Raw genomic sequence first — 10,835 nt, 5'->3', positions numbered from 1 at the left:
TACTCCACCATGCCCATTGCCGTGCTGCTGCAGTTAGGGGCACCAGCTTGCAACTGGAGGGTCATGCCATCCAGCCCCCCTGACACATGTTGAGGAGCTCCTTGCCAGCCTCAGGACACCTGCCTGCCCAAAAACACAACACCTGGTGGAGAGCATAGTGGAGGTGGATGCTACCCTCACAATGGCAGAGGAGAGTGCAGGTAAGGCCACAAGATACATCAGTAGACCACTGTTGCATATCCATCCGCAAATGTAGAGTTAGATCATGCATATGTGAGATGAAATATATATAGCCTGTTGCTGCGTTGTAGTAATACACAGATGTGCATAATCTGTAGTATTGTGGGTTTATACTGTTGATGTACTGTAATGCTGCACCCACCCTGTACCAATGCCACAGGTGTGGCTACTGACATCACATATCTCACACAATTATGTAGGTCCCTCTGGTATACCTTCAGGGCAGCAGCCTGTAGCTGGTGAGTATGGTGTTTCTTCAGGTTTGCCAATACACTGGTCATTTTATGGCCATGGTATATTCCATGCACACACTTAACACACCTACCCATAATGCATGCTGTACATGTTCACGTATTGTAGTTTTTAACTGAAATGCATCCCATTGGTCACCATGATGATGTATTTGAAGGGTATGTCAGACTACTGCAATATAACTAACATCCTGTTATTGCAAGAAGTTTGCACAGAGATGAACATAATGGTGGGACAAATGGCCTACAGTTGGGACATGTCTGAAACATCACCCTTGTACAGTGCTACAACAGTGGATATACCACTATTACTATGACAACGGTTACAGATCTACACTATGGCATATCACAACACTGCAGTCCACAACCCTTACAACCTGCAACGTGGTCCTAACATGAGCAATGAATGTGTAATATGAAATCCTATGTTAGGACAGCAAATATGGGGAATGCATACCTTCACAAACACTAGAAGCATATGTGCGCATACAGTCCAGATAGCATATACTGGAAGCAGCTATTGAGGTACTGACAGCATGCATTTTTCATAACTATGGACCTTCCAGGAAGTACAGGTCCCCAATGTCACACCAATAAATGGTCTGCTGTCCAAGATGTTTGGCCATCAAATGTGCCCACTTACCTGCAACAGAGGCAGCTGTGGCTTGCACACATCTTACATGCCATGGCATGGATCCCATCCCCAACAGGTTGCACTCAGGAGTTGGACATGTAGCCATACCTCACCATTGCATATACCATGGCAAACAGTGAAGACAGTCATGTATGTGGCGAGGATGTATGAGACAGGATTAATGTAGAAAATAAACAGATGGCCATCCAAGACAGATGACATCACATGTTGCAAACCAGTCATGCAGGCTGCCTAGTAACATGCCACAACACTGAGGGAGTTGCAGGAATGTCTAGCAAGTACTAGCTGTGCAGTACCCATGTCAGCAATTGCCCGGACTCTGCATAAGTTTGGCCCATGGGCTAGGGTATTCAGATGGGACAGTTGTACCACAGGAAACATCAGTGAAGCCTGTTTACAGGTAGCATATGTATAACAGCAAAGGTCCCCTAAAGGCACGAGTTACTATGTGTACTGGTGTACCAAGACCATGTTGGAAACCTACAGACAGTATCAATTAAGATACATGTGCTGCACAACCCACACCTCACCCAACCTCATGCCCACCATCCCCATCTGTACCTTGCCAGTGCCAGTGCACACCTGCATGTTTGTCATTCATTAGCTGGGACTAGGCTGTTACACATGGTGTGTAGTGTTTGGGACACTGCAAAATGACATACGTGTAGGCCATAGTTTTCAAGAATCTGCAAAAAGTCTGAGGGTGGGGAAGGGGTGTCATCATGACACAACAGTGCACTGGAGCAGAGATCCAAAGGATGCTACTAATGGCTATATATGCACACAGTCAGGGTCAGGAACTGTGGCAGACATAAACCTGACTCCACAGCAATAGCGATGACACTGTGTGACCTCCAAGGGATGTGCACATGAGTTGACCTTGTAATCATGCAGATTGAGGGACATTTGGAGGGCAGACTGACCAAATACTGGCAAATGCAGATGGTCCATGCTAGTATATCCCTGCCAGGAATAGTGACTGTTGTAGTACACATAACAGTAGTTGCAACAAACCATCATGATTAGGGGCATGCACACATATGCACCCACACAATGTATGCATCTCAGTCAGCATCTGGACAACTAACACATTTGTTTGACACTGGATTTGATTGCACAGGTCATATGTCACATAGCAGGTTTGTATAATGTTAACATATGCAGTAATGTGGTCCCATGGCATATCAAGGAAGAGAGCACCATATCAATAAGGGTGTGTACACCCCCCATAGCCATGGTAAGGTTTGAAGATTGTTAGTGTAATTGTATTGTATTGGCCATACATGCACCACCGATGATGAGGTCTGTAAATCAGATATCAGGCATTCACAAAGGACATCTGTCCACATATCATCCCAGGTATGTACTGGCCAAACACACAGGGGCTGTGAGCAGCAGAGCAAACATAATTGACACAATAATACACATTCAACAATGTTGTGTACACCTGTGAGGTATGGTGCACAGTACATGCCAGAGTGCCGAACAGGTGCACAACAGTACTGTGTATATGGGTGCAGTGTGTGCCAGGGGAAGGGGCATCACCTAGTAACACACACCAAGCATCACAGAGATGTATAATGTTGCTCGCAGGGATTGACTACAGCTACACTGCATGGTGCTTAGTGCCGTTTGTCATGCATGTTGACAGATGGGTAATGGGAGGTCTGTGTGTAGTATTTTTGCGCAACCTCACCTGTAAGTGTGTGTGTGGGGGGTTATTTAGTCTGTAAGTGGAATCTGGTGGTGTGGAGTGGGGTTGATGTATGTAGGATGTGTGTGTGTCCATGTATGCACATATGTGAATGTGGGGTTGTTCATACCTCTCAACTTCCTTTTGAAATTGTGCAGTACATGGACATGGACAGACACATGAGACACCAGGAATACGTTTTTGACATGTAATCTCAGGACAACTGATAGTATAATAACATCTGTAGCATGAAACATGCATTGGGAGGGAAACTAGACACCAGGGATACTGTTTTAATTGCAATCAGCAGAAAGGCGAAAGAATACCCACGTATGCAGCACTACAGATGCATTGGGAATTACTAGACAACACCAGACAGTGTTTCCAAATATTACTGTAGTCCACATAAAAAGTTAACAGAGCAACAGATCTTGCATCTACTGAACAATAGTTAACGTATGACACTCCAGTGCATGACATTATTGAGTGACTGTAGTAGCCCATATATGGGGGCCATGCTCAAGATGTCTGGACAAACCTAGGGTGAACACTGTATAACATCAGGGAGTCTTTGAAAAATGACTAGTGGCAGGGCAGCAGTACATCTGACAAATATCTGGACATAACATCACACTGGGTAAGTACACTGAGCTGCTAGGCATGTCACAAAGCACAGTGTAAACTACAGGCAGACTGCCACATCACTGACCTACATTTCTCATGGGGAATACACATGTACCTGCAAATATAGCAGGCTCTACAGGCATGTAACAGCATGGAGTAATAGACACCTGTGTGAAAGTGCATACCCACAGCCAATGTGAATGCAGCCACAACCACATATGGTAAGCGTGCTTAATATTACAGTATATGGACTGGCTGATCAACACCATCCTCATATGTGCCACTCACACACTAACCCTACATATACTTAGCCCTTACACAGTGTATTCTGATGCCTGACTGTGGTATAGGACATGTGTGTGTTTGGCCCTACAAACTTGTAAGCCGATAGGGTACCATACATTGGAGCAGCATGCAATATCAGATAAAACAGGATCAAGAACAATGACATCTACCACAGTCTGTATACAGGCCAACATACATATTCGTAATACACACAGTTTCGACAATCACCATAAGTACACAGACCTCACTACTGTGCACACTATGACAGAGTGTCCAGGTTTTGTCCTCAGGTATAACCCCTGCTATACATAACACGTCTAGCAATCTGATATCTTACTGGCTTTTTATCAGGTATGATGTCAATAAATAATGGTGTACTGAACATATGCACCTCTTACTGCATGACATATGTACAAAGGTTGATGGAGTTGTGGCTGGAGGCACAAACAGAGGGCCAATATTGACATGTTGCTGTGATAACCTCATACACTTAGTGATGTAACAGAGTATGTTGTGACATATGTCCTATGAGGGATATGAAGTCAGTAACTCTCATGGCTATCACCCTGTACTGACTGCAATCTTCAGACTATGCTTCTGCAGTTCTAAAGATAGGCAATCTCTGAGTAAGACAACACATGTAAGACTCCAAACACTGGCCAGTCTGCAGATAGCCCTACAGGTGGGAGTTTCCTCAACCATATAACACTGGCATGACAGGTATTAAATCATGTAGACCAGCCATAGCCACACAAACCTTGTCAAACCAACGTTACTTCAAATGCAGAAGAGCAAGACTTATATTCTGTAGTCATGTCTGGAACATCCCCCTCCTGTTTTTTGGCCTTTCTCCACAGTGTATGTTGTTAGAGGTATATCCCACTACCCTCTGTGATGCTGTTTGCCAAATACTGACATGAAGTCCTGGTTACAGTGAATGAAAAGGGCCAGCACCCACACAATGTTCCTAGTTATAGGAATGTGTTTCCATGCAATTGGCTATGGGAATGTTACCACATCTGTTCCACATGCAATCAGCTAGTGTGCGACTGCAATTTGTGCACACGCCATCAGCTGATCATGAGCATCACTTACAAAACACAAGCTTGTGCCTAAGCAAAGCAGGTGTACTTCTCCACATCCACCAGAGAGGGAGTAAGAGAGACAGACAGAGACAAAGTAAGACAGGGAGGGGAAGGAGAGTAAAAGCTAAGCAAGTTTATGTCACATACTTACCAGTACAGTGTTTCAAACCCCTGCCTGACTATGTATTGCTATTATATTTCTATGCAGTCATTGCATGTGCCAGAGAGCTTACATGTTGGAGATATGTCCAAAGGTATATTTGATGGTGAGTGACATCAACAGTGATAAAGGAGGGATAAGGTAGGTGTAGTACATGTGCCTGTCCACAAGAACAGGTGTCAAGGACAACATAGCCACACTCTCTCAGGGACTCACACACATTATCACAGTTGGCAGGGTCAGGATTAGAATTCCTAACTAACTAGTTTGCTACACTACAGTATTATGCAGGTATCACATGCACCACATAGGTTATCAGACTGACATATGGGCAAAGGGTATGTCAAGGTGACTGACATCACAAGGCATGCTTCAGTAGGGCAATGAGAGGTGTAGTGAGTGTGAATGGCATCCAAATCATTAATCTTCACACACACACACAGACACAGGTTTGCCAGTACTGACATGCATGGGTTCATTGCTTCACAGGTGTGTAGTAGTTGACTGTGCCAGAAGGCTGTACAAGGCTTGGAAAAGGGCATACCTTGGCATCAGGCCACATGACAATGGTCAGTGAGGCTCAGGGGTGTAGTCTCTGGGTTGGCCTACACAGGCGGGTATTGTTTTCACCATCCACTCATCTGGGTTACTATTGTGGGTGGCCAGTGCTGTGCAATGCTTGCCATGTATGTGTTCTATATTCCATAACATGGACGGTGTCTGGGATGTGCACATGTCCCACATGCATGTGCTGTGACATGTGGAAGTGTGCCTGGGGTGTCTGGGGTATGTTATGTGGACAGATTGTTATAATCTGATGTAGCATTCCTGACCTCATATGGTGAGAACTGGCAATGGAAACTAGGTTGACCCTACACTTACATTGACAGCATGATACAGATATTCACTGGTGATAGTGGCATCTGTCCATACAGGGCATGTGTATAAGGCATGGTATTTCCTTTGTGGGTTACATTTGCTGACTCTACAGTTGTTGCAGGCGTCCAGTGGGAAACATAGCAAAGGACCACTGTATGCAATGTTTTGCCTATTGTAGGCATGGGACAGGGTGCCATGTCCTCTGCATTCCACTGTAATCACACCATGGTTACTATCTGTGGGCAATATGCAGGGAACTACCAACATATTGGTTATTGCCTAGCCAAGTGTGTTTGTGTATGAGACATGGGTGGAGAGTATTCTCTGTGTAATACAACGGTTACCTATATTGTTCCCTAATCAATAATGTCACATGTAGGGGTATGGATTGTCTACACCAGCCTTTCTGCTGTTTGACATCTGCACTCCTTGTAAGGTGGACATTGTGACATATAATAGGCCCTCCATATAAGAAATTTGCAAAACCCACTCCACAATGAGTCCTGCTATTACACACTCACAGTTACCTCCACACAGGATACTGATCACACACACACACACACACACACACACACACACACACACACACACACACACACACACACATGCACACGCACATGCACACACACACACACACACACACACACACACACACACACACACACACACACACACACACACACACACACACACACACACACACACACAGTCTCATAGTTGCCATGTCTGGGACTAGAACTCATACGTAACTAACACATCATACTACAGCATTATGCAGTTATAGCACATGCCAAGGATCTTACTGGGGTACTCTTTCTCCAAAGGTGTATTTCAAGGTGAATTACATTAGCAGGCTTGCCAAAGTAGGGCAATAGAAATTGTAGTGACTGTGAATGTCCTCAAAAGCATTAGTCCCTACACATACAAACACACACACACACACACACACACACACACACACACACACACACACACACACACACACACACACACAGTTGCCATGTCTGGGATTAGAACTCCAACCTAAGTAGTACATCACAGTGCAGCATTATACAGTTATAGCACACACCATGGAGCTTACTGGGCTATTCTTTCCCCAAAGGTGTATTTCAAGGAGAATGACATCAGCAGGCTTGCCAAAGTAGGGCAACAGAAATTGTAGTGACTGTGAATGGCCACAAAAGCATTGACCTCTACACATACAAACAAACACATACACAGAGTTTCACAGTTGCCATGTCTGGGATTAGAATTCCTACCTAACTAGTACATCCCACTGCAATATTACAGTTATAGCATGCACCATGGAGTCTACTGGGTGTATTACAAAGTGAATGACATCAGCATCAGCAGGCCTGCCAAAGTAGGTCAATGGAAATTGTAGTGACTGTGAATGGCCTCAAAAGCATTGATCCCTACACAAACAAACAAACACACACATAGTTTCACATTTTCCAAGTATGGGATTAGAACTCCTACCTAACTAGTACTTCACACTACAACATTATGCAGTTATAGCACATACCATGAAGTTTACTGGGCTATTATTTCCCCAAAGGTGTATTTCAAAGTGAATGACATCAGCAGGCCTGCCAAAATAGGGCAATGGAAATTGTAGTGACTGTGAATGCCCTCAAAAGCATTGATCCATATACATACAAACACACAGAGTTTCACATTTTCCATGTCTGAGATTAGAACTCCTACCTAACTAGTAAATCACACTACAGCATTATGCAGTTATAGGACATGCCATGGAGCTTATTGGGTTACTCATTCCCCAAATGTGTATTTCAAAGTAAATGACATCAGCAGGCTTGCCAAAGTAGGGCAATGGAAAGTGTAGTTCATAGGTTGGTATTAGGCTATCAGTCCTAGGGCCTATACAAGCCTAGCCATGACAATTCACTGGCTATTTCTTCCCACAATATTTACTTCCCAGGAACACTCAATAGCAGGGCATGACATGATCCCTGGATTGAATTTCCTATCTCCCATCCAATTGTCAGGGTTCCTTTTGAAGAAGCCCAAAGAGGCACATTACTTGACATGTATGGGTAGTCTATTCCAGAGTCTGGGGAGTCTCTGGGTCAGGAACCCATCCTTCCAGCATGTTTTGTTCACTGTGATGACAAGGTTTGGATCCCTGGAGCATGTGGCTTTGATGGATTGGGATTTCTTTACATGTAGCATGTCCAACAGCTCTGGGTTTGACATGGCCTTGTATGTTAAGCAGAGATTGCATCTGAGTAAATGGTATGTGACAGAGTATAGCTGGATGATCTTTAGATGGTTAGCATATGGCATCTGCTTTAGGCCTGCAATTCTTTTAGTGAGGTATTTCTGCAGTCTTTCTAGTTGTTGCAGATGTCTTGAGAGGTACATACCAAATGGGGCTTGTATTCTATACTGGGTCTACTAAGAGATGACTACAGTGGGACAAAGACCTCCTTTTTTCTGGATGGTAAACCCTTAGTGATGAGATATGCCACATAGGTGGATTTCCTGACTGTTGTGGTGATATGGTTATCAAAGGTGAGACCACTGTTCCCTAAGTCTCTTATCACACTTTCGGTGTTTAGTGTACTGCCACCTATGTGGTACTTCACAGGTACATGTTTCTTCCCAAAGGAGATAACTATACATTTCTTGGTGCTGAGCTTGATTTCATGTCTCTGGCACCAAGCATCTGTTTCTGTAAGGCCCTTTTGTAGAATATCCACATCATTTGGGGATTCAATAATGGCTCCCAGTTTGCTGTCATCTGCGACCTTTGTTAGCCAAAGTCCCTTAGTGCTGGCCTGTACTTCAGAGCAGTAGATGCCAAACAAGAGCAGTCCCAGGACTGAACCATGAGGTACTCCAATTGTCACTTGTCTGGAGATGGATTTGGAGTTGGCTACTTTTACAGTGTTGGTTCTGTCAGTAAGCCAGTTGGCAATCCATCAAGTGACATAGGGATTAATGGCCAGTTTAGCATATTTATCTATGATTCCAGACTGTGGATGGTGTTGAAGGCCTTGGCATGGTCTGGATAGGCTGTGTGGACAACGTTACCCTCATCAACAGCTCTGGAGACTGATTCAAAGATGTCAAGCAGGTTCAGGAGACATGATCGGCCCTTCACAAACCCAACCTGAGAGGGGTCCAGTGTTTGCAGGTTGCCAATGTTTTTGTTTATAAGTTCCATGATAATACATTCCATGACCTTGCAGATCAGGCTCATCAGACTGATTGGGATGTAGTTCCCAGGATCCAAGGTGGATCCCCCTTGTAGAGTGGGATAACTGTAGCTGTGCACCACTCAGTGGGCATGAAGCCTGACGTGAGGCTATGATTAAACATGGAACTTAGGTGAGGTGCCAGTTCATTTTGTAGTTCATGTAGTACACAGCTCGGGATGTTGTCTGGTCCCATGGATGCTGTATTCTTAGCTATGGAGAGTGTGGTTTTTACCTGTGTGGCCATTATTACCAGAATCTGGCAATCTTTCAGTATTGAGATGGGCCCTTTACAGGGTGGGAGGGTGGTGCAGTTGGCACTGACTCTATCTGCCAGGATATTGGCAATATCCTTGTAATAAGTATATTTAATGTCATTCTGTTGTAGCTCAGAGCAGATCTGAGCACTGCCATTTAGATTCCTGACATAGCTATAGAACGTCTTGTGGTTGTCTTTGAAATCTTTGGCTATATTATTTTCATAACTAGCTTTGGAGGATTTTATGAGGGATGTCAGCTTCTTACTGAGGCTGGAAAGGGAGTTTTTTGCATCCTGGGATTTTCCTCTTTTCAGCAACAGTTTCTTCCTTTTGTTGCAAAGTTTGTTTATGGCAGGGGACAACCAGATTGGCTTCCTTTTCTTGGATGAGAGCGTCTTGGTTCTATTTGGGATAGCATGATTCATGCACAAGTGGATGTGCTCGTACAGTGCATTAGTGTAGGATTCAACAGTTGAGCTTTTAGTTCCCATCAGCATGGGTGTCATGAAGTTTGTCACGTCTGACTTGTATAGCATGAAGTTGGCTTTGGAAACATTTTTATGGAGGTTTCCTTACTGGGGTGTGAGGGAGGGATGTGGATGTCAAGGGTGATTAGCTTATGTTCAGATCTGACCACTGATGGGGTAACCATTAGTGTGGAGCATCAATTTCTCATATTGGTAATGACCAAGTCTATGATATTGGAGCCCCTGGTGAGACTATGGTTTAGTTGATCCAGAGCATTGGGAATTATGACATCCAAGAACCTTTGGGCAAAGGTGTTGGTAAACAAGTAGTTTTCCCAGTTAATGGCAAGGTAGTTGAAGTCACTCACTATTAGGGTGTTTGGTTGCATCTTAATATTTTCCAGTATGTTTACAAAGGTGTAGTGAGAATCTTGTGCATGGTGGGGGATCTGTAGCAAGCTATACAATTTGTATGGCAGTCTTACCTAGTGTTAGTTGCACCTGGTGAATTTTAGACGCATTGTGTTGCGCAAGTAGCCTGGTGGTGTGAATATCCTTGGTGAGTATGGACACTTCTTTAACTTTAGTGTTTCAGTCCTGGCTTTGTGGCCAACAGGTATGGTAAGAGCTGTACCTGGTATTGCAGTGGTGCTCTCTGAAGCCTTGAACCTGGTCTCTGTTACTGCACAGATATCGATGTTCTCCATTTTTAGGTGTGCCTAGTGACTGTAAATGGCCACGAAAGCATTGTTCCCTGCACACACACAAGCAAACACACACACACACACACACACACACACACACACACACACACACACACACACACACACACACACACACACACACACACACACACAGTCTCACAGTTGCCATGCCTGGGATTAGAACTCCTACTTAACTAGTACATCACACTATAGCATTACCCAGTTTTAGCATGCGCCATAGAGCTTAAAGGGTTACTCCTTCATCAAAGGTGTATTTCAAGGTGAATTACATCAGCAGGTTTGCCAAAATA

Source organism: Protopterus annectens, chromosome 4.part1, assembly GCF_019279795.1.
Source record: "Protopterus annectens isolate FY-2018-M chromosome 4.part1, PAN1.0, whole genome shotgun sequence".
Lineage (NCBI taxonomy): Eukaryota > Metazoa > Chordata > Ceratodontiformes > Protopteridae > Protopterus > Protopterus annectens.
The sequence above is the reverse complement of the archived record's forward strand: the minus strand, read 5'-3'. Positions refer to the sequence as shown.